Source organism: Phascolarctos cinereus, unplaced genomic scaffold, assembly GCF_003287225.1.
Source record: "Phascolarctos cinereus isolate Bilbo 61053 unplaced genomic scaffold, phaCin_HiC Scaffold_5;HRSCAF=322, whole genome shotgun sequence".
Classification (NCBI taxonomy): domain Eukaryota; kingdom Metazoa; phylum Chordata; class Mammalia; order Diprotodontia; family Phascolarctidae; genus Phascolarctos; species Phascolarctos cinereus.
In genome coordinates, this window is record NW_027555958.1 from 234,139,154 (window position 1) to 234,163,092 (window position 23,939).

Sequence of the window (23,939 nt, forward strand, 5' to 3'; positions counted from 1 at the left end):
GTGAGCTTTTTTCATCCAGTCCTGTGGAGACAATAGTAACTCATATTTTTCCAATGTTTTAGGACTTGCAGAGGGTAGCATAGCATAGTGGATAGCGAGCTGACCTTGGAGCTAGGAATATCTAGGTTCAAGTCCTGTCTCTAATACATACTGGCTGTGAGACCTGGGGGAACTCACTTAACCTCTCGATGTTCTCAGCAACTTTTCAAGATGATAAGTTGCAGAGAATGTACCTGAATTGTTAGAGGGAATATCCTAATCTGGAAGTTTCCTATATTAATGAAATTACAATTCAATTTTTTATCCTTTAAGTTTTACAAATTATTTTCCTCACCACTCTACAAGGTAGCTTTTTAAGGTCTGTGTCAAGGCATGGGACACCTTTCACCAACCCTCAAATAAAGACCTACATACAGACTTGGGTACTATTCCTATTCTACCCACCCTTGCTGTGGCTCCAACACCATCAGATTGCAGCAATGGTGCTGTCCATGGTATTTGCTTTGTTCTCCAAGAAATCTGAGACTCCTCTGACAGAGTCCCCACCAATCAACTGTCACTCAACATTACAGCTGCTGCTCCTGATAGCCATCTACCACGAGATTGGAGAGGAAGGACATGAGGATTGTACAAATAATCATAAGAGGGTTGTACCTTGTTAGTTTAATGAACTTGAATCCTCTCTGGTAACATCAAAGGGGCCTTCCTAATAGATTGTAATTCCCCTCTTCTCTCTCTCTATCATTGCCTGAAGGCCTTGGAACCTCAAAGTCCCCATGCCTTCTTAGCTAATTTATCCCCACAGGAGTTTCTACTGAGGAAATGCCCCATTTGTCTGAAGTAATCTTGAATTACACAGCATACATAACCCAAGATCTCTGTTGATTCTCTGTACCAAGGTTATCTAATGGCTGGGTCCCATTTTTAAATTCTCCTTAACCCCCCCCCCCGCAGCATTTGATGTTATGGGATATCCCCTTCCTTTTTTTCTGATCACCCTTTCCTTCTGTGGCTTCTGGAACAGCTGTAGTGGAGAGGAAACAGTGATGGATCTGGGCTCAGAGAGTCTTGGGTCAAATCTCATCTTTATTATATACTAGCTGTGGGACAAGTCACAATATTCTATACCTCACTTTCTGCTTTTGTAAAATTAGGAGGTTCAATCAAATGACCTTTAAATCCTCTTCTAGCTCCAAATCTATGCTATTGGTTGTTCTCTTATCTCTCTGATATCTTTTGCTCCTTTTGGTGAATATTAGAATAATTTTTAAAGTTTCCAATTCATGATGAAGTGCATAGAACATTCAAGTGCACAGTAAAGGTCCTTCTTTGTGACAAAGAAGCACGTATAAGCAAAACAGATCAACAAATTGACCATGACTCATGATGAAAGATGCTGTCCTTCTCCAGAGAAAGAACTGGTAGAGACTGAATGCAGATCAAAGATACTTTTTTCTTTACTTTCTTTACTTTCCTTGTCTTTTGTCTGTCTTTCCTCATAGAATGATATATATGGAGATATTTTTTGCATAACTACACATGTATAACCTATGTCACATTGCTTGCCTTCTCAATGGAGGAGAGGAAGGGAGAGAACGAATTTGGAACTCAAAATATGAAAAAAAGAATGTTAAAATTGTTTTTACATGTAATTGGAAAGAAATAGAATATTAAATAAGATAAAAAAAAACAAATTGACCATCTCTAACATAGTATGTCTCATTCTGCCGCTACCTGTCCCCAAGCAGCCCATAAAAATAAAAACTCTAGTCTTACCAGATTAAAATGTAACTGACAAATGTTTAACAAAATAAATAAAAATAAAATGCAACATAGGTAATGTTAATCTGTGGTTTTCCGTGTCAAATATGTAGTCCAGATTGCTTTCTATTTGAATTTGACACCATTACTCTAGAACAGAGGTGTCAAACAGCTTGCCTCTCAAGTGGGGCCCAAATCAGATTAGAATGTAATTAGGAAGTATTTAATACAATAAATAAAAATACAACACCATATAGAAAACACTACATTTTAAATCTAAGTCAATATGCAGCCTGACAGAGGTCCTTGTTAGGGATTAGTGGATTCCCTTTCTATTTGAGTTTGACACCACTGTTTTAGAATTAAGATTAGTCATTTCATTGACTGATCATTTCTTTTATGTCTCCTTGAATAGTTCATTTTCCTCCTTCCTGACTCTCATTTCTCTGAGTTCTCAGATACCCTCAAAGTTCTCTTTTTGTACATTTTTTCTCTTCACTCTGAACTTTCTTCCTTAAGAGTCTAATTCATTCTCACACCTTCAAAAATCACTCTCTGGAGATGACCTTCAAATCTGCATCTTCAGAATATTTTCTCAGTAAGCAGTGTTACAGTGGGAAAAACAATGGATTTTGAGGCAGAAGACTTGGGTTTAAGTCCTAGCACCAACATTTTCTATCTGTATGATCTTGAGGAATTTATATAATTTTTCTGGATCTGTTTCTTCTGTAAAATATAAAATGTAAAATGAGTGGAGTAGGACCTCTAAGATCTCTTTTGGCTCCAAATTTATGATCTTCTTGTCTGTAGCCTAGCATTTCCAACTACTTGTTGTCCCACTAACACCTCGAGCTCAACATGTTTCATATAAAACTCATCTCTCCCCCTGCAAAGTCATATTCTCCTTCAGATTTCCCTATTTCTGTTAATAGTGCCACCCTCCTCTCAGCTATTCCAGCTCAAAACCTCTGTGTAATCTACGAATCTTTCCTCTTTCTATCCCCTTGCCCAATCAGTCTCCAAAGCCTGTCGGTTCTGTCCTGTGAAATCTCCCAATCTGACCTCTTTTTTTCCATTCTCACTTCCACCATCCTAGCTCAGGCTCTCATCACCCTTTACTTGGAGTATTGTGACAGATTCATAAGTAGTATCAGTGCTCCCAAGTCTGTCACCAATCCAACCCATCCTATACATGGTCATCTGATCTACTTTAAGGAAGTCAGAAGTCTTCTTAAAAGAACCTTCCCGCTTTTGCTGAAGGTCACTGTAACTGCTTCCATTCTTTCTCCTCTCCTTCTTTTGACTTTTTCACACATCCCTTTTGCAAAAGGATAGTTACCTCAAAGATATAGCAAGAATAAACTTTGGGGGCATACCGTCCCCTATTCTACTTTGATCTTTAGGATGTGAGGTAGTCAAGGGTCAAACTTTAGGTCAGTGCCTACATAGCACTGGCCTCATTAAATTCGTGTCCAGATGTGGCATGACTATTAGGTGAATACCTATATTGGGTTACATTTCTGAAGGTCACTCATTCCTTGCTCTGTGGGGCCAAGATTGGGTCAAGAACAAACCCAGATTACTGTGGTTTACTCTTCCAACCAAAATGGAGACTTCTACAGAAAGGAGGCACCATTTATCAGAGGTCATATTGCCTCAGTGAGAGGGAAGGCTCTATAAGCCTTCTTACAGTGTGATTTCATACTCTATATATCTTGAGCTTTGCTCAGACAAGAATTCCCTTTTCAAATAAAACCTCTTGATTAGTGAGTGAGTCATTAGTTAGCCATGTGAAGTGCTAAGCACTACTTTGCTATGCTTGAGGAATCTCAGGGAATACACTTCATTCAGGCACACAGGACAGATGTGAAATCTTGTTTAGGAAATAAATTTTACTTAGGGATTTCTATCAACTCCCCTGAGCTTTGTCCTTTACAATCTAAATCTTTCTTTCAGTCTGGCTCCCCGAGGGATCCATTTTCACTTCCTAGTTCTAGCTTGGTTTATACAACCAATGTAAACTAAACCCTTTACTCCTTCTTTTGCCCCCTCCTCTTCCCCTGGACTGAGTAAACAAAGCAATATTTTTATTTGGGTTCTTTGAGCATTCTCCAAATCTCTGCATTTATAGAACTTCTTCCATCTTTTATCCCCCATAATCAGCTCATACTGGATATTCATCCTTCTATAACCTCTGAACTGACTCTTCATGCAACTGACATCTCTCAGTCCTAGGTCCTATAACCCACCCACCCAAAATTAGTCACTTTCTGCTTCTCTTCAACCTATCTTTTACCAAAAATTTACATTTATGAATGTCCACATTTACATCAAACACACATAAATGACTGTTATCCTAGTAATTTCCTGAACTAAACATTCCATCTCCTATCTCTGAGAACAAACTGCCCCCATGCCTGAAATGGACATCCTCCTCGCCTCTGCTTCTTGATAATATAACAATAATAGCTAGCATTTATACAACACTTTAAAGACTGCGAAGTGCTTTGCTCCATGTATTATCTGGGCAGCTAGGCGATGCGGTGAACAAAGCTCTGGACCCAGAGTCAAGAAGGCCTGAGATTAAAACCATCCATAGACATGTACTAACTGTGTGACCCTGGGCAAGTCACTTAACCCTTCTTTGTCTTAGTCTCCCCATCTGTAAAACAGGATAATAATAGTGCTTACCTCCTAGGGCTGTTGTGAGCATAAATATAATAATATTTGTAAACTCTTTGCAAATTCTAAAGTGCTATATAAATGCTAGCTATTATTATTATTCTCTCATTTCTCCTTGCTATAACCTGGGAGGTAGATGTTATTAGTATTCTCATTTTAAAGAAGAGGAAATTGAATCTAGAGATTAAGTGACTGACCCAACATGACATGTCTAATGAGTGTCTGAGAGAGGATTCAAATTCAGGTCTCCTTGACATCAGCCTCAGCTCTCTATCCACTCTGCCACCTACCTGTCTAAGGAGTCTTAGAATACTTAGCTTCTTTCTAAGCTTAGCTGAAATGATACTGTCTGCATGAGTCTATTCTTCACATCCACCCTCCCTCCCTCCAACCCTGGTTGTTAATACATTATGCATCCTCAAATTTTCTCTGTGAATATGTTATAACCTCCCAGGACAAATAAAAACAACTTGAGGGCAGATCCTGTTGCATTTTTGTCTTTATATCCACCAAACACACAGCACAGTTCCTGACACACACTTAGCGTGTAATAATTTTTTAAAAGACAAAATTATGAACCTTTATTCAACTTATTTAAAGAAAGCAGAACATTTAATAAAAGTTTTTTAAAAAGAAAAAGGTAAAATCACAATAAAACCAGAAGAAATAAAAATGTATAAAGTTACAGACCAACCAGATGAAGAACACAAAATAGAGGATTACCTTTGAAACTGTAAAATATCCTAGTGAACGGAACACTGAAAAGAAGCTTAAATAATTCAATCTCAGAGAAAGAAATAGAACTATATCAATGATTCTTATGATAGATGTTTTTTTTAACTGAATTGAATCCAGATCATAGAATGTTAGAGATAAAAAAATTTAGAAATTATCTAGTTCAACTTCCTTATTTTACAGATGAAATAACTGGGACTCAGAGAGAAGTGATTTCCCCAGGTGAATAAAGCAGTGTCTCAACTAGGATTACCTAAATCAATGTAACATGCTCAAGAATTACTTTTTCTCATAGTGGAGCTGTCCAGTATGGCTTAGGTGTTCACAATACTGAGACAAAGGCACTGCTGCTCATTGATGAAGTTCATCAAAATCCTGAGAGACTCTCTCCAGAATGAACGATTCAATCAAGGTACAAACTCAGAAAAGGAAGAAGAGAGGGAGACACTGAATGGAAAGGAAATGGACATCAAAAGCTGAATTGCTAGAGAGCGCCATAAGAACAAGTAGAAATAGAGGAGAGCCTTAGGCTGCAGTTGCAGTGAAGTGATGCAAAGGAAGAGCATATAGCATGGTATGGCCATAGTTTGCCCAAACACAGGAGGACTGGAAAAGTGCTTTCTATCTCAAAACTGAGTAGAGAGGTTTCAATACATGGCATCCTGTCCTACCGAGGTTTCTGAAGATTTCCAAAAGCCAGACAGCACTGAAGCCCCGAGCTTTGATGACTGATCTATGAGTTTTAAGGCTACTGTGCTCTTTTCCAAACATATTTGGAGATTTGTGGAGATTGGGCAGGGATTTGTTTAAAGAAATGTGATATAGTGGATAGAGCATTGGACTTATAGTCAAAGAAGACTGTGTTCAAATTCTGCATTAGGCATTTACTAGCTGTGTGGCTGTAACTCCCTTGTATGAACAATTAAACCCACTTGTGTATGAGGATAAAACTAATTCTACTATTTGATTATGTTTTATTATTTACTTTGCTTTGCTAGCTTAATTATATATTATTGCTACTGGATTTATGGCTTGCATAATCTATAAGCAGATCATGTTTCATTAGTAGGGGCTCAGACTATGATTTGTAGAACTGATTACTTAGTGAAACTTACACTGAATTTGGGAAAAGTAGCAAGAGGCTAAAGAGTGAGAGTTCTTAGTTTTCAAGAATCCAGTGTTACATCAAAACTCAGAGGGGGGAAGTGGCCATAGCACTATAATGAGCATATCAGTAATATTAGTATCTTCACCCCTTTTCTTCTCATCTCCATCGTCATCTAATGTGGTGCATTTTTTAGATACCACCTCAGCCCAAATATTACTTCACTCCAATTCATTCATGGATCCTTATAAAAAACCAGCTTCTGTGACAAAAACCAATTACTATATACAAGGCACTAGTGATACAAAGAGCCACAGAACTGTCCCTTCCCTTAAGGAATTCACATTCAAATGACTTTCTCCTGCAGTCAGTCAAATACTGCCTTTCTATCAATAGCCAAAAGTGGGCATTCATAATTATATACAACAGAAAGGTAATTGGTTATTATAGGATCCCAGGATTGTGCATCTCAAGCTGCAAATAATTGAAGAAAATTCCATTCACTTCTGGAGCTCTTACTCTCTATCTGGTGAAACCTTTGAACCCATTCTGAGAATCATGTTTTTAAATGCATAAAATAAAATACAGAGAATTGCAAAGGAAACTGACTGTATTGAAATAAAGATATATTTTTCACATTCACAGGCCACCTGAAATCTATCAGGTTAAAGCCCTCTGATCTAGTCCAATCATTTTATCTATGAGGCATCTGATGTTCTAACATATCAGTTGACCTCCTTAAAGTCCCATAGATTGTAGGAGGTAGTGTGGAATTCAAATTCAGGTTTTGCAATAAAAAGTTTAGTGCTCTTTCCACAGTACTTTTGAGGGATCTATGATCTTCTTATGAGGGCACTCCCTCCCACCACTTCTTTCTGTTTGTTTTCTCTTTCTTCATCTGATGTCCTTTGACCTTTCCTAATCAACCCTCTGTCCTTACTCCAGTTTTCTGGCTCCACTCTCTTTCCCGTTGGAGGATTTTCAGATGCACATCACCACAGCTTTGACCTTTAGTCTTACACTGTAGATTTCTTTTTTCTCTCCTTCAAATTCTCTGAAGGGAAGAGGGAGGGAAGGGACAATCTGGTTTGAATTACATATTGATCTCCTGAGCAAATGCATCCCGCCTGGGCATCCTGCTGTCTCATAGGCCGTCTTTCCTCTTGTTCATGGAGGCTAAGTATCGACCGACAATTCACCCAGACACAGTTAGTTTCCTGCCTGTGTTAGCTGAACAGCTCCTCCCTTCTCCACTTGCAGCTGTTTTCTGGAGATTCAAGGGCTGGGGGCTCCTTGTAAACTCTCTCCTTGGATTTTCTGAGAATTTTATTTCATTTCTTATTCTGAACTTAATATTAAATAGAATGGAGCATTTCCATGTGCATAGTAGAACAGAAAAATAAGATTGCACATGAAACTGGGAATCTCTGTAATGCAAAGATTTCTGCCCCCCCCCGTGCAATAAATTCAATATGTAACTTTTAAAGCTGTCTTGCTTATTTATGATGACATTTTCTTTCTGTTATTTTGCCTTCTTTTTTGGCTACCCAATTCCTAGCCCCACTCTGACTAGTTGAAAAGAAAAGGAAAAAGAAAAGCCTTGTATTAAATATTCATAGTCAGACAAAACAAATTCCTATGTGGATCATAAAAAAATGTGTCTCAATCTTCACTTAGTCCATCACCTCTTTGTCAGTATGTAGGTTGCATTCTTCATCATCGTTCCTGTAGAATTGTGTCTGGTCATTGCGTTGATCGCAGTTCTTAAGTATTTGAAAGTAATTTGTCTTTATAATTTTGTTATTATAGAAATTGTTTTGCTGGTTTTGCCTGCTTTAAGTCATATAAATTTCCCCAGGTTTATCTGGTCACCCTCTTTATATTATTTATTAGATAATAGTAAGTATTACATGGAATTAATATAGCATTATTTTTTAAACATTCCCCAATTGATGGATACCCCATCAGTTTCCAGTTCTTTGCTGTCACAAAAAGAGCAGCTATAACTATCCTTCTACAAATGGTCTTTCTCTTCTTCTTGTATTCTGTTGGGGGTATAGCCTTAGTAGTGGTATTACTTGGTCAAAGGATAAATTAAAAGTTTAATGCCTTGGGTTGCACAGTTCTGAATTGCTTTTCAGAATGACTGAACCAATTCATATACTACCAAGAATACATTAGTGAGCCTATATTCCAATAGCCTATTAAACAATAGTTATTTTCCTTTTTTGTCATCTTTGGAAATCTGATAAATATTGAGTTATAACTTCAGTTATTTCAATTTGTATTTCTCTGATTACAAGTTATTTGTAGAATTTTTTCATATAGTTGTTGATAACTTAGTGTTCTTCCTTTTAAACTCCCTGCTCACACCCTTAACCATTCATCTATTTAGGAAAGTCCCTTGATCTGACAAATTTGAATTAATTCTTTATATATCTTCAATATAGCACTTTTATCAGTGAATCTTACTACAAAGAGTTTTTCTCAATAACTGTCTCCTTTTTCATTTTGACTGCATTGGTTTTGTTTGTGTAAAAAATATTAAATCTTAGGCAATCAAAATTGTTCATATTGTCTTCTGTGATTTCCTCTTTCTCTTATTTGGTCATGAACTCTTTCCATATCCATAGTTATGACAGGTTTTTTTTTTTAATCTTGATCCTCTAATTTATTTATGATGTGACCTTTTACTTCTAAGTCATATGTCCATTTGGAGTTTATCTTGGCATTTACTGTGTGTGTACTTGGATTTTCATGACACTGCTCTCCTTTGCTTCTCCTCCTCCCCATCTAGTTACTCCTTATCAAACTCTTTTCCTGGATTATCATTCATGTCCTAATTTCTGTGTGTGGGTGTAACCCAGAGCTATCTCCTGGGCCCTCTTCTCATCTCTCCCTATACTCTGTCAATGACTTCTTCAGATTCCTGGAGTTTAACTACCATGTCTGTGCAGATTACTCACAGGTTTATTTATTCAACTCTAGCCTCACTCTTGTGTGCCAGTCCCTCATCATTGACTGCCTCCTGGACATTTCCAACAGGACATCCTGTAGGTATCTCAAACTCAACATCCAAAAAAGAACTCCTTATTTTTCACCCCCAAACCCTCTCCTCTGCACAACTTTAATATTGTTCTACAATTTTCCTTCTGTCATTGAGGTTATTAACCTAGGAATCATCCTTGATTTTCTTTCACCTCTCAATATCCATTCACTCACTCTCTTGTCAAATCTAGAGCTTCATCATTTTTCTTTTCCATCTCCTTATCTTCAAGCATACAGCCACTATCCTCATTCAGCTCTTTATCACCTTCCAACTGGACTACTGCAATGTCCTCCTACGTGGTCTCCACACATCAGATCTCTCCCGTCTCTTATCCATGCACCACATAGCTGACACATTGATTGTACTAAAACATGGGTCTGACCATATCACTTTCCATCCCTTTATCCCACCACAAAAGCTCCAGTGACTTTCACTTGCTTCCAGGTTCCTTTGTTTGACTCATTTTCTCCCTGACCACACTATTTCAGAACTGTTCTGATTTCCCACTATGCTTCAGGAAGCTCATCATTGGCAAAACCTTGTCCTCCTGTGAGATTGAGTAAGCCTTGGTGCTCATACCTTATCCCTACCCTATGAACTTCTGACTGAAGGATGGAGCCATGAACTCCCAAATCTCTATTTTAGGAGGGGGCTCAGTATAGACATCTCATTTCATCTTGTTGCATGACTTGGAACTTCTTTGATTTCTTCACCATGTCCACAGTTTGGGTACCTTCCCCCTTCCTTTTCATTTCCTTTTTGTACATTATCTTGGTCCTTCCCCCCCCCCCCCACATTGAATCCAAAGCTCCTTGAGAACAAAGGCTTTCTTTCTTTCTTTCTTTTATTTTATTTTTTGCATTTGTATCTCTAGCCCTTAACATAATAGGCACTTAATAAATATTATTTTGACTTGATTTTTAAAACCCTTTTCAATCTGGTTTCTGCCAACCTTTCCAGGTTTATTGCACATTATACTTCTTTATATACTCTATGCCTTAGCCAAACTGGCCTACTTTCTGTTTCCTATATAAAATATGCCACCTTCTGGCTACATGCTTTTTCTCCCCCTTCTGATAATCTCCCACCCTGTATGTGGTCCCTTCTCATCTCTGTTTCTCAGAATCCCCAGCTTCCTTCAAGGGCGGCTCAACTGCCACCTTCCATAGGAGGTCTTGTCTGGTGTTTCCAGGTGTAAATGTTCTCTCTTTTAGAAATAACTTTGTATTTCATTTGCATGTATTTTATATTTACTTATCTGTGTTTCTGCTGTTTTTCCTCAATAGAATGTAAGCTCCTTAAAGGTAGGGACTATTTCATGTTTATCTTTGTACCCAGAGTACACAGTAGGCAATTATTTTTTGTTTTGTTTTGAATTTTTAACCTTAATTCATTTTCTCAATTAATAAGAATCTTTTCTTTCCCTCCTGCCTCTCTGATTAGTAAAGACAGCTAGCTTTTATATACTTCCTAAAGATTTGCAAAGTTCTTTATAGATGTTAAATCATTTGTTTCTCATAACAGCTCCACAAGGTAGTATCATGAGGAAACTGAAGCAGAGGATAACTGACTTATCTAGGGTCACACAGAAGTATCTGATGCAATATTTGAACTCAGGTCTTTCTGAATTCAAGTCTTCCACTTTATCCATTTTACCACTTAGGTGTCTGGAAAAAGAAAGGAAAACAAAATTCTTGTAACAAATGCAAAATCAAGCAAAAAAAATCCCCACATTAGTCATGTCCTATATAGAGTGTATACATGTATATGTGTATATGTATGTATATACATATGCATATGCATGTGCATATATGTACATATACATACATGTATATATGTCTATGTGTCTATATATAATTATGCATGTATCTATCTGTCCACCTACCTATCTCTCTATTCTTCAGGGAGCCTAACATCAATACCTTGAGGATCAAGGAATAATTTTTGAGAGGGCCTTTGGGTTGCTAGTATAGTAGAAACTAAGATAAAAATGCTGCCTTTGGACATGAACCTGATGGGACCAATGCTATATAGGAATTGAGCTAAGGTGGGCCTACTCCCCCCTTCAATAGAAAGAAAAAAGACTGAGGTAGTTTAGGGGACAGTATGCCTTGGAGGTATTGGGAGGAATGTTTATTCTGGAGATTATACATATATGCATATATATGTATATACATATATATATATATACACACACATTCATATATATGCATATATAAAATATGTATTCACACACATATACATATTTAGAATGTATGTGTATATGTAAATCCATAATACATCCACACATATGTATACATATATACATATACATATGTATACATGCTTATAAATAGATACATTCAAATGTATGTATATATACATGTGCATATGAACACAAATATGCATGCATGTATGTATATTATGTGCATGTAAGTATGTATTTGTACTCTGAGTCTATCACCTTTCTGTCAGGAGGTAGGTGGGTAACATTCTTCATCTTTGGTCCTTTGGAATCATGGTTGGTCGCTGTATTAATCAGACTTCTTAAGTTTTTCAAAATTGCCATTATAATGTTGTTCTTCTTATAGAAATTGTCCTCCTGGTTCTGCTCATTTCATTCTTAATTAGTTCATGAAGTCTTCCAAGGCATCTCTGAAAACATCTCCATCACTTCTTGCTGTACAATAGTCTCTTGTCACATTCATATATCATCAACTGTTCAGTTGTTCTCCAAATTTATAGGAATAATGGGCCTTAATGCTAGTTGCATGAAGGAATGAAAGGCTGGAAGATCACTGTCACCTGGTTTTTGGGGCACATGGATTGGATTCGATGGCTGCTGAAGTCCATCACAGTTCTGTAGTTCTGTGATTTTTCTTTCAATACCAGCTCATAGGATCCCAAATCTCAGGCTCCTGAGATCCCTGATTTGATTTCCTTTTCTCTCTTCTGTAAATGGTTCTCCTTCCTATATGCACTGGAGTATAGCACACAGTCAGCTGTTATCAAGTCACAGCTCTTTTTATGACTGTGGAGGGTAGGAGGGCAAGTCATATGGTAAAAAAAACCAAACCAACCAAAAAATTACATACCGTAGAATATATAAAACATGCATAATTTCATGCTGCTCAACTTGGCACAGGTTTCTTTAATTCTATTGATTTTAATGAAAGTATTAATCAGTGCTTTACTTGTTCTTCCTGCTTTTAGCTCCTCCTGCTATCTGGCTTCCCTAACCCAAGCTTTAGGGAGTCCCTGTTCTTTTTTATGACTTCCAATTTTATGCCTGTAAGCCTGAACTAGCAATGAGTACTCAGTGTCTGTGTCTGTGAATCATGGGTGATTCTATGTCTTTCTTGGCTACCTTGCTTTCTTGATTCCTGGGGAAGCTTTGTCCTCTTTTGGGTGAGGCCTAGGTTTACCTTATAACTTTAGGGTAAAACTACATTCATGGAAGCCAGAGACCTTGGCCAGTTCTACTCTTCGTTTCTCCCATCCTCTCTCATTGCCTGTCCCTTTAGAATGGTCTCTCGACTACACCGAATTTATCTTGTATACACATAGTTATCTGCTTGTTGTCTCTCCTACTGAAATGTGAACACTTTGAGGGCAGTGACTATTTGCGCCTTTCATTGCATCTGCAGCACTCAGAGCAGTGCCTGGCCTGTAGTGAATTCCCAATAAATGCTTTTTGTCTGACAGAATGACAGCTGAAAGGCTGACAGTCATATGCACCAGCAACTCCAACATCAATTTCACCACTACCACTAAAATGATAACCACTATGACTCACATTTTTGTAAGATTTTAAGGTTTTTGGAGTTATTTGTAGTAGCTCGAAAAGAATGTGAGATACACAAATTTGGAGCTATCTCTACTCCAAATATTCATATGGACTGTTTGTGCCTGACCTGTGGTAGAGCCTTCTGAGTTCACAATGGTCTGATCAGCCACAGTCAGATACACTGTATCTCGACCACAACATAGTGATGTCATTTTGGTCCTCTTTGAAAATGAAGGGTAACAATCAATCAATCAACAAATGCGATAGGTGGCATAGGTGCAATTATCCCCATTTTACAAATGGGGAAACTGAGGGGAAGTTACTCAAGTTTCACAACTAGGAAGCTGCAGAACTGGAACATGAACCTTCCGTCATTACCATTGACATAAAAATTATAGTCACCATCGGCAACATCTACACTCCAAATGGACTCAACTCATAGAAATTTCCCAACCAAACTTTACTCTCAGTGTGTTTCTCATTTCTCCAGTGACGAGTCTACATCCTTATTTAACTCTCTTTACCCTTTAGGATTCTACAGAATAGTTCAACCCTGCTTACAACCCTAGGCTTCTGCCTCACCAGGCCACCTGAATGGATCTTTAGAACTCCCACCAAGGAGTTATAGATATACACATATACACAGCTACTAGCTATGTTGTCTATATTGTAAAAGGGCAGTGACTAGCACCCTTGTCCCTTTTAACCACTTAACATCAATTAGCTTATATAAAAGAATACTAACTCTTATTTACTTGCATATTTACAAATACATAGCCAGAATAAACATTCTCTTTAACACCTCCAAGGCATATTCTTCCCTAAACCACCTCAGCTTTTTTCAGGGGAGGAGACTCACCTTAGCTCACTTCCTACCTAGCATTGGTTCTATCAAGCTTACATCTAAATGCACTATCTCTGTCTTAGCTTCTGCTCTATTAAGAATCCAGAGGCCCTCTCAAAGTGTATTCTTTGCTCCTTGGGGTACTGATGCCGGGCTGGTTGCAATATTCCACATGAGCTCCAATTCCTGGATTCCTATGGTTTGCTCTCCTAACCTCCTTTCAAAACTCCAAAGATTGGAGAATTCACTCCCTTCACTAGATTCCACATATGGAGTCTCTGAACTCCCTCAGAAGCTAATGAGGCAAAGATACAGTACCTGAAGTTACAGTCTTCTGAATGGCTATGTAGCCAATCAAAGAGCCTCCTCTTCAACACATGGTTAGTTGAGCTGAACCACTGTGGAATGTCTATGCCTACTTCACATTCCATCTCTCTGAGGCACTTCATGCATTCCCCAGAAGTAGGCTGCCCACATGGAGAGGGCCCATTCCAAGCGTGCTTCATATATGCCAGACCTCCATTACATCAGCCTCACTGGACGTGACATCACCTCCCATACTCTACAATCCAGCCAAATTGGCTTCTTTTCTGTTCCTTACACACAACATTGCATCTCCTTTTGTTGTTATTGTTCTTTTGCACTGGCTATTCCATGGGCCTGGAACACACTCCCTCCTTACTTCTGATTCATAGTGTCCTTCTCTTCCTTTAAGAAGTAGCTCAAGCACCATCTTTCACATGAAGCCTTTCCTGATCTCTTCAATGGCAATTGTTCTTCCTCTCAGGCTAGCTTATGTTTAGACTAGTTTATATATTTCTCTTTATTTTGAGTATACTTACACATGTACTTTGTGTTTTCCCCATTAGAAGATAACACACTTTTTGAAAGCCGGGTTTGTTTCTTTTTTTTGTACTTGTATCCACAGAACCTAGAAGTCTGGCACATTGTAAGCACTTATTCCTCTAAATAATTGATTGATTGATTTCTTCATCCATAAAATGAAAGGGTCAGACTAAATGGTTTTTATCGTTCTTAGTTCCTAGTCCATACAAAAGAGAAGGTGGGCTGGATTTGGCCCACAGGTTATAATTTGCTGACCTCTAAACTAGTTAGTCTCTAAAACTCCAGATCAGATAGCCTGTGTTTTGTGTCTTAACATCTTATGTTCTAGTTATGATGGGACAATTTACTCCTTTGTCTCATGTAGTTCTCATTTATGATTTCTTGAAATAGAGCTCTGAAAATCCAGGCTTTGATAAAGCCCATTGGGATTCAAATGGAGCTACTTGACTATGCCTTTAAACCCAAATCACTCTGGCTCTCACTGATTGGCTAATAATAGGTTCCAGCCCAAGTCTCACTTGGTCATTGTTTGGGTTTCCGTAGCTCAGAGTGAGTATAAATAGCAATTGTTTCTATTCTGGCCAGAAACTTTGAGGCTCTTTCCCCTCCCAAATTGATTCTTTTGTAAAGGCAAAGTAGGCCGTCTTTGGCCTCAATTCTTACCTAGCCTTTAATCACTGAATGGGTGTTGCCTCAGACAAACTGAGGCCTGGGAAAGACCTGAGCTTAAAAAACCAAGATCTCCCTCTGCATCCAGAGTTTGCCAGTCATCTTGACCTATGTCTTACCACTGGACTCCCATGACTCTGGAGGGGAGAGTGAGGCTGATGACTCTGCACTGCTCTGCCTCACTTAAATCCAATTTACTTGTAAGTCAAGACATCACCCCCCTGATGTCATTGGTTCTCTTCAAGAACAAAAAACAAACAATAACTGATGTCTTATGTTCTATGTCCTATCATGTTATGTTCTGAGGCCATGAGAAGGAAGCATGGTACAGGGAGCAGGGCACAGGATTTGGACTTAGAAGACCTGGTTCGAATCCCAGTTTTGTTACTTACTGCCTATGTGACCTTTGGCCAAGTCACTTAAATTTGCTATATCTCATTTTATTCCTTTGCAAAGTAAGGGGATTGGACTAAACAATATTTAAGATTGCTTGTGACTCTAAAATTATGTTTCCATGATTGAAAGAATGGAGGAATGTCCCAGTGAACTGAAGATGTTAAGTGAAAAATGTTATCTTTGAGGATGAATGCAGCCTTATTCTTGGATAGCTATCTCCTGGGACACTTGCCTGATCCTAAAAAATGTTAGCTAGCTCTGCTTCCTTCAGATTCTTCTACATTCAAGCAAGCAACCTGTATTTCCTAACTTTTTCCACTCTTCCCACTTCTAGTTTGTGCCATCTGGTAGGCTGGTGACAGATAACCTGTTATATTCCCATCTCCTAGGAGGATTAGAAATGTTAGTGATGAAAGATGGTTAAAATGAGCCCTCGGGAAAGAATCTTCCTGGGGAGAAACATCAGTGTCCAAAGCATGATATCAGAGGGTAACAGGAAGTTAAGATGAGGCAGAGCTCAAGGGAACTAAATTCTAGGAAACAGGTAGGCGGTAGCAAGAAAGTCTGTTGCTATGTTCCAAAATGGAGAAATTAGCATTAGGCAAGTTAGAGAGAAATACTATGAAGGGGAGTGGGAGGTATTGGTGAAACGATGGTTTGCATCATGCAGCAATTTTTTTATGATGTCATGAAGAGCTGAAAGAATTCTTTCACCTAGGGCAAGAACATTTTTTGAGAGGGGGAGTTGTGTGATCAATAGTACCACAGGAGGTGCAATCATATTTGAAGAGGGGCATTTATGCCCTGGACAATCTAGTCCTCACCCCTAAGAAGAAAAAGATACCTTTTGGCAAAGAACTGGAAATTGAGAGGATGCTCATCAATTGGGGAATGGCTGAGCAAGTTGTTGTATATGAATGTAATGGAACACTATTGTGCTAAAAGAAATGATGAACAGGCTGACTTCAGAAAAACCTGGAAAGACTTGCACGGACTGATGCTGAGTGAAGTGAACAGAACCAGGGGAATGTTGTACACAATAACAGCCACTTTGTGCAATGACTGATATTGATAAAATTAACCCTTCCCAGCAATACAAGGATCTAAGACATCTCCAAAGGCCTTGTGATGGAAAATGCTATGCACATCCAAAGAAAGAACTATAGAAGTTGAATTGTTATTTTTTTCTCTTCTGTTGAATTTTGTTTCCTCTTTCTGGTGGTTCCTCCTATTGGTTCTAATTTTTACTCACAACATCACAAATGTGAAAATATGTTTAATAGGAATGTATATGTATAACCTATATCAGATTGTGCACCGTCTTGGGAAGGGTGTTGGGAAGGAAGGGGGAGAAAAATTTTCAACTCAAAAGCATATGGAAGTGATTGTTGATAAATCAAAATAAATTAATAAATTTTTTTAAAAAAGAAGACACCTTTAGAGAGGATGGATGAAGTAATGAGACGCTAGGGGTGGTTAGATGGTAGAGTGGGTGTCAGGTGGCAGTGCTGAACTTTGGAGTCAGGAAGATGTGGATTTGAATCCTGCCTCAGACACTTCCTAGTCATTTGACCCTTGGCATGTCACTTAGCTTCTTTCTACCTCAGTTTCCTCATCTGCAAAATGGCGACAATAATAGAATCCACCTCACAAAGTCGTTGTGCGGAACGAAGAAGGTATCAGATATAAGGTGATTTGCAAGTTTCAAAGTACTCTATAAATATTAGCTCTTATTATTATGGTTCCTTCATTTACCACACTGCTGTACTTCCTGGATTCCATCATGCTTCCACACTGGGCACCTCCCACACCACCCCCTACATTTTTCAAAAAGCTCCTTGAGGGTAGGAATTGTGTTTTACCTTTCTCAGTGTCCCCAGTGCTTAGCACATCATTAGGTACATAATAGGTGCTTGACAAATGTTTGCTGACTGTCTGGCCAAGAACCCAACCTAAAATGTGGGGGTGAAGGGTTACCACAGGCAGCAAGTGCCCTTTAATCAATTAACAAATATTTATTAAGTTCTTACTGAGTGCCAGGCACTGTGCTAAGCTACATGAATACAAATAAAAAGATTGAAACAGGGGCAGTTAGGTGGTGAAGTAGATAGAGCTCTGGCCTTGGAGTCAGGAGGACCTGAGTTCAAATTTGGCCTGAGACACATGGCACTTACTAGCTGTGTGACCCTGGGTAAGTCACTTAACACCAATTGCCTCACCAAAAAAAAAAAAAAGCAAAAAAAGAAAGATCAAAACGATGTCTCCTCAAGAAGCTTACATTTTAACTCTCCTCAAAGTGTCCTCCGGCAAGGCCTAGCTGTCTTCTTTGATAATTATAGCTCTGGTGTCATGCCATCTTCCTTATTCTCTCACGTGCCATTAATTTGGTGGCTTCCATCCTAACTAACCCTTGTTCATCTATTGCCATCCAAGTGATGTAACCACCCAAGGGCAAGGCCATGAGGCATGGTACAGGGGTTGGAGTGGACGGCTTGTAAAGTCCTTTCCAACAGTGAAGCCTATTTTCTTCTGATTTTACAAGAGGACTTTGAAGAAGTAAAGTCAAAGGTGACAGAAGTAATGTGATCTAGTAGGAAGAAAACTGACTCTGGAGTCAGAGATGAAGCCTGAAAGGGCCTCAGAAACCCGTTAGTTCAAATGATAATTTTATAAATGCAGAAACAAATTCAAGACCTGAGCCAAATTCTTGCTCCCAGGTGCCAAGCTACCTGTATGGCCTTGGGCCAGCTATTTGTCCTCTGTGGGCCTTAGTGTTCTCCTGTGTAAAGCAAGGGTTTTGGTTTAAATGCTCTCTAGGGTTTTTTTCCATCTTGAAAACATATTAGGATGAATATCGAACACTCAATTTGGTTGTAGCTGCAATATGAAGCTGGCCGATATTTTTAAAGCTGCCCTTTACTTCGAAATATTTTCACATTGGTGGGGAGAGGCCCGAGGGGGTGGAGGAGCCAAGAGAGATGTGGGGCAGTGACAAAGTGATCTTCCACAAGAGTCAGGAAATAAGGGGACTGTGGAGAAAGGAGGGAGGGAGCTCCAGTCATAGATATCAGGGATGGAAGGTCATCTAGTGTGTCCCCTGGGGCCCATAGAGGAAAAGCAACAGGAGCAGCTCTGCCTGTTCATTTCATGCTCTGACTGAGAACTCAGGCAAGAGGTGGGCACCAGTTGAAATTAGATGGGAATTTATTTAAGGCTTTTAAACATTGCTGCATGCGGGTTGCCTCATGAGATCCTCAGATCATTTCCTCTGCAGTCTGGTTGTAGCTATGGGGAAGTGACACATCTCTCCCTCAGGCAGCCCCAGTACATTATGGAGGGAGGGATGACAGACCACCCCTCCTCCACCACACATCACCCCTAGGCAGCCTCGCTTCCCTGATTGGTGAGCTGGGGATGGCTCTGGGCTCCAGCTCCTCCAGTCTATCAGGGACACTCATCTGTGAAAAGACTGTTGCTTGATTCTCTTTACTGCCCAAGCCTCCCCCCCACCAGTGATCTGCTAGGGAAGGCTGAACTTTACGATAAGGGAGGCAGGTCTGGGAATAGAAGGATTTGGAGGGCCACAGTAGGCTTTTTCTGCCCCAACCAGAGGGCTTGGGGCTCTTTCCTGAGCCTTCTAAGGTAATAATAGAGCCTTCCCTTTATCTTTGGTGAGATTTCTCTTCCTGAGTCATAATAATCCCAAAACACTCTTGGGCCAGCCTTGCTATTTTAAGTTTAGAACTGGAAAGAACTTCAGAGACCATTTCATCCAACTGCTGCATTTTTCAGATGAAAAAATGGAGGCCTAGTGATTTAAGTGACCCAGCCAAAGTTACATAGGGAGTCAATTCCACAAGTAGGATTTGAATCCAGGTCCTATAACTCCAAATTCCCTAAATAGAACTTTTTGTTGTTATTGTTGTTCAGGAATTTTGGTCATGTCCTATTCTTTGTGGCCCCATTTGGATTTCTTTTGGCAAAGACACTGGAGTGGTTTGCCATTTCCTCCTCCAGCTCATTTTACAAATGAAGAAACTGAGTCAAACAGGGTGAAGTGACTTGCCCAGGGTCACACAGCTAATAAGCTGAGGCCAGATCTGAATTCAGGAAGACGAGTCTTTCTGACTTCAGGCCCGCTACTCTATCTACTACACATTTTCCCTATGCCACACTGCCTCCTTTTTGAGCATAAGGTTTATTTTTTCATTTGTTCAACAAATATCGATTAAATAATTTCTATTTGTAGGGAACTGTGTTAGATACTGGCAATACAAAAATAAAAACAAAAAAGTCTTTGTTAGCTTACACTCTAATTGGAAGGGGGGGAACCACATATACAGATAAGACAATTTCAAAGTAATAGAGGAAGGACGGTGTAATGGATAGGACACTGGACTTAAGCTCAGGAGAACCCTGGTCTGAGTTCTGTTTCAGAAATAAGCTGTCTGAGCTTGAACAAGTCATTTAACTCTGTGCCCCTTTTTCCTCATTTGTAAGGTGAAGGGTTGGGCTAATAATAATAACCAGTATTTATATAGCATTTGAAGGCTTGCAAAGCACTTTAGAAATACAAATAATTTTATTTTAGCCTCACAACTGACCTGAGAGTTAAGTGCTATTATTATACGTATTTTACAGATGAGAAAACTGAGGTAGACCAAGGTTAAATGGTTTGCTCAGGGTCACAAAACTAGGATGTGTCAAAGGCTGAGATTTGAACTCATCTCTTCCTGACTCTAGGTCCCCTGCTTTAGCCACTGAGCCATCTAAATGGGCTCTTATGTCTCTTCTAGTTAATTCTGAAACTATGAGCCTATCATTGTATAATATGCTGAGTTGAGGGAAAGAGGGGCTAACAGCTGGAGGAATCAGGAAGACACCTTGTGTAGGAGAAGCAAGAAGACACAGTAGATAAGAGAGCAGACCTTGAAGTCAAGAAGACCTGGGCTGAAATTTCACCAGTGATGTATTTTTGCTGTGTGACTCTGTGCCAGTAACCTCTTGGTGTGACCCTAGGCAACTGACTATAAGGCTTTTAAACAATGCTGAGTTTGAAGAGCCTCAAGAGATATGCATATCATTCCCTCTGCACCCTAGCCATAGGCTCAAGGAGCCATGGCTGCATTAGTGGGTGGAACTCCCTGCAGGGATGAAGTCACAAGTCCAGAAAAATAAAAAGGAAGTATATCATAAGAAGGGCAGCAAGGTGGCACTGCGGATAGAGCACTGGACTTGGAATCAGGAAAACTCATCTTAATGAGTTTAAATCTGGCCTCAGACACTTCCTAGCTGTATGATCCTGGGCAAGTCACTAAACCCTGTTTGCCTCAGTTTCGTCATCTGTTAAAAAAAATGAGTCAGAGAAGGAAATGACAAGTCACTCTAGTATCTTTGCCAAGAAAACCACAAAATGCAGTCACAGTCACAAAGAGTCAGAATGAATGAATAACAATGACAAACATTATAAGATGAGGTCCTTTCCTGAAGGGATTATAGTTTAGTATGGGAGACCATATGACATGTACAGAGATAACCACAGCACACAGTGATGAATGTGTAAGAAAGGCACAAACTGCTATAAGATTTTAGAGTAGAGTGTGACCATAGGATCTCAGACTTAGAAGAGACCATCAAATCCATCTTCTACATTTTTACAAGAGAGGGCCTGAGGCCAAGTGAGGTTAAGTGACTTAATCAGAGTCACACAGCTAGGAAGTATCTGAGGTGGAATTTTAAGCCCCATCTTCTTTACTCAAATCCAGTGATCTAATGAATACATTGTGCTGCCTTTAAAAAAAAAAAAAGCTATGTAGAGTGGTTAGAGAGTCCAGCTTTGTCCTGCTAGGGTAACCAAAAACACTTTAAGTAGTAAAGGTAACCCCCAACCATAAGATGGGACACATGGCTTTTCAGTCATCTTGGGTATTTATCGTTATTATGGAGCTTTCTTAGGAGCCTGAAAGCTCTTTGGGGAGTAGTACAAATGAATTGTTGTTGTTCAGTCATGTAAGACTCTTCACGACCCCATTTGGGGTTTTCTTGGCAAAGATAATGGAGTGGTTTGCCATTTACTTCTCCAACTCATTTTACAGTTGGGGAAACTGAGGCAAACAAGTTACTTGCCCAGGGTAACACAGTCTGAGGCCAGATTTGAACTCAAAAAGATGAGTCTTCCTGACTCCAGGCCTGACACTCTATTCGCTGAACCACATCACTATTCCTGGAAGAGAGGTGTCAGTGGTTTACGTATGACTCCATGCATCATTCCTTTGACTTCCAAGACCTAAACATTCCCATTGGACATGACTGTCCTATATGTATGGTCTTCCCCCATTAGAATAAAAACATCTTGAGGGAAGAACCTATCATAAGCACTTAACAGAATAAGTTGTCTATAGTAAGTATTTAATAAGTTCTTTAATTTATTTGCAAGAGGATCTTGGGCTTAGGGATCAAGAAGACCTGGACTGGAGTCCTGGCTCGACCATTCTCTAGCTGTGGGATCTTTGATGGATCACTTAAGCTCATTAAGCTTCAGTTTTCTCACCTCTACAAAGGGAACAATAATCCTTAGCCTACCTGCTTCATTGACATGGTTGTTGTGAGAATCAAATGAGATAATAGATGTAGAAAAATTATTTGTAAACTAAAATGCTATGTATATGTATATATGTTTGTGTATGCATATATGCATGTATACATATATAAATACATGTGTATGTATATAAAATGCTATGTATGTATATTTGTATACATATTGATGTGTTTGTGTGTATATGTATATATATGCATGTATGCATATATACACAGATACACATACACACACACACAAATATAGTTATAATTGTTATTTTAATTATTTCAATCCACTGGAACAAAATCCTCCATCTCTCAAACCAAGAGATGCACTTGACTCTCTGATATCTTTTTAAAAATGAAAGTCAGCTACATCTGCATGTCATTAAAGTTGTAAATTGTCTTCTAGCCTTTTCTAAATGTGTCCATCCATTAATTGATATAATTGTCACGGGCAATAAATTGTGAGATGACTAAAGAGAAACATTGCTACTGTCTGTCCTGGCTTCTTGCTTGGTCCCAATGGAATTAGAAGGGGGTCCCAGTTTTTTCACTCCCTCCTCACCCCCAGATGCTGAGTTCTCAGACCAAGGGGTTTTTCATCTGGGGATTGTGTCCAGGATTTCTGAGCAGTGTGAATTCAGAACCCCCATGGAATCAAGAGGCTATACCTTTCACTGAAACTCTTAGACTGTGTTTTTTTTTTTAATAGATGTTGGAAGTATGAGCACATCGAGATACACTTATTGACTTTCTAGGAGCAAAAGTCTCCGATGCTGTTTCCCTTTATTACCTTTCCTGTAGCTTCTTCCCTACAGGGAAAGTATGTCACTCATTCATTCTCTCTGCCTGTGTGTCTCTTCTCCTTGGCCTTATTCATCTCTAGCCCCCTCTAGTTTTTTATTCTAATCCAAAGAAGAAAGTGTGGAAGTTTTGAACAGAAACAGTAAGCTGAGGCAACTCTTTCAGTACAAGAGATGCCTTCAACACAGGGAAGATTTTCATAAAAGTATAGGTTGTCAGGCATTGGAATAGACTATGAGGAGCTTTCCTCCCTAGAGGCAGAGCTGGGTCAAGGAAGGCACTTCTACTGCCTAGGCAAGGTTGGAATATTTCATCCCCCTCCTCCCTTCCATACAAATACAAATGACTATAATATAAACTAGGAAATTATTAGGGATAAAAGAGAAATTAAACAGAATCATCTGAGAGAAGAAACATAAGAGGCCATCTAGATAGTTAGAGTGCTAGACCTAGAGTCAGGAAGACCTGAGTTAAAAAAACAGCACTCTTTCCACTACGTCAAAGAGTGGTATACTAATGTGGCATTTCTACTGTGAAAAAAAGCTTGTTATAAAAAATCTTTATATATCTCTTACGTGTTTGACCATTTTTCTTCTAGTTTATTTTTAAATGCCTTTAGGATGACTTCAATAACTTATTAATTCCCTTATTAAGGTTTGTTTTTTAAACTGGATTTTCTCCCCATTGCTACACTCTGTTTTGT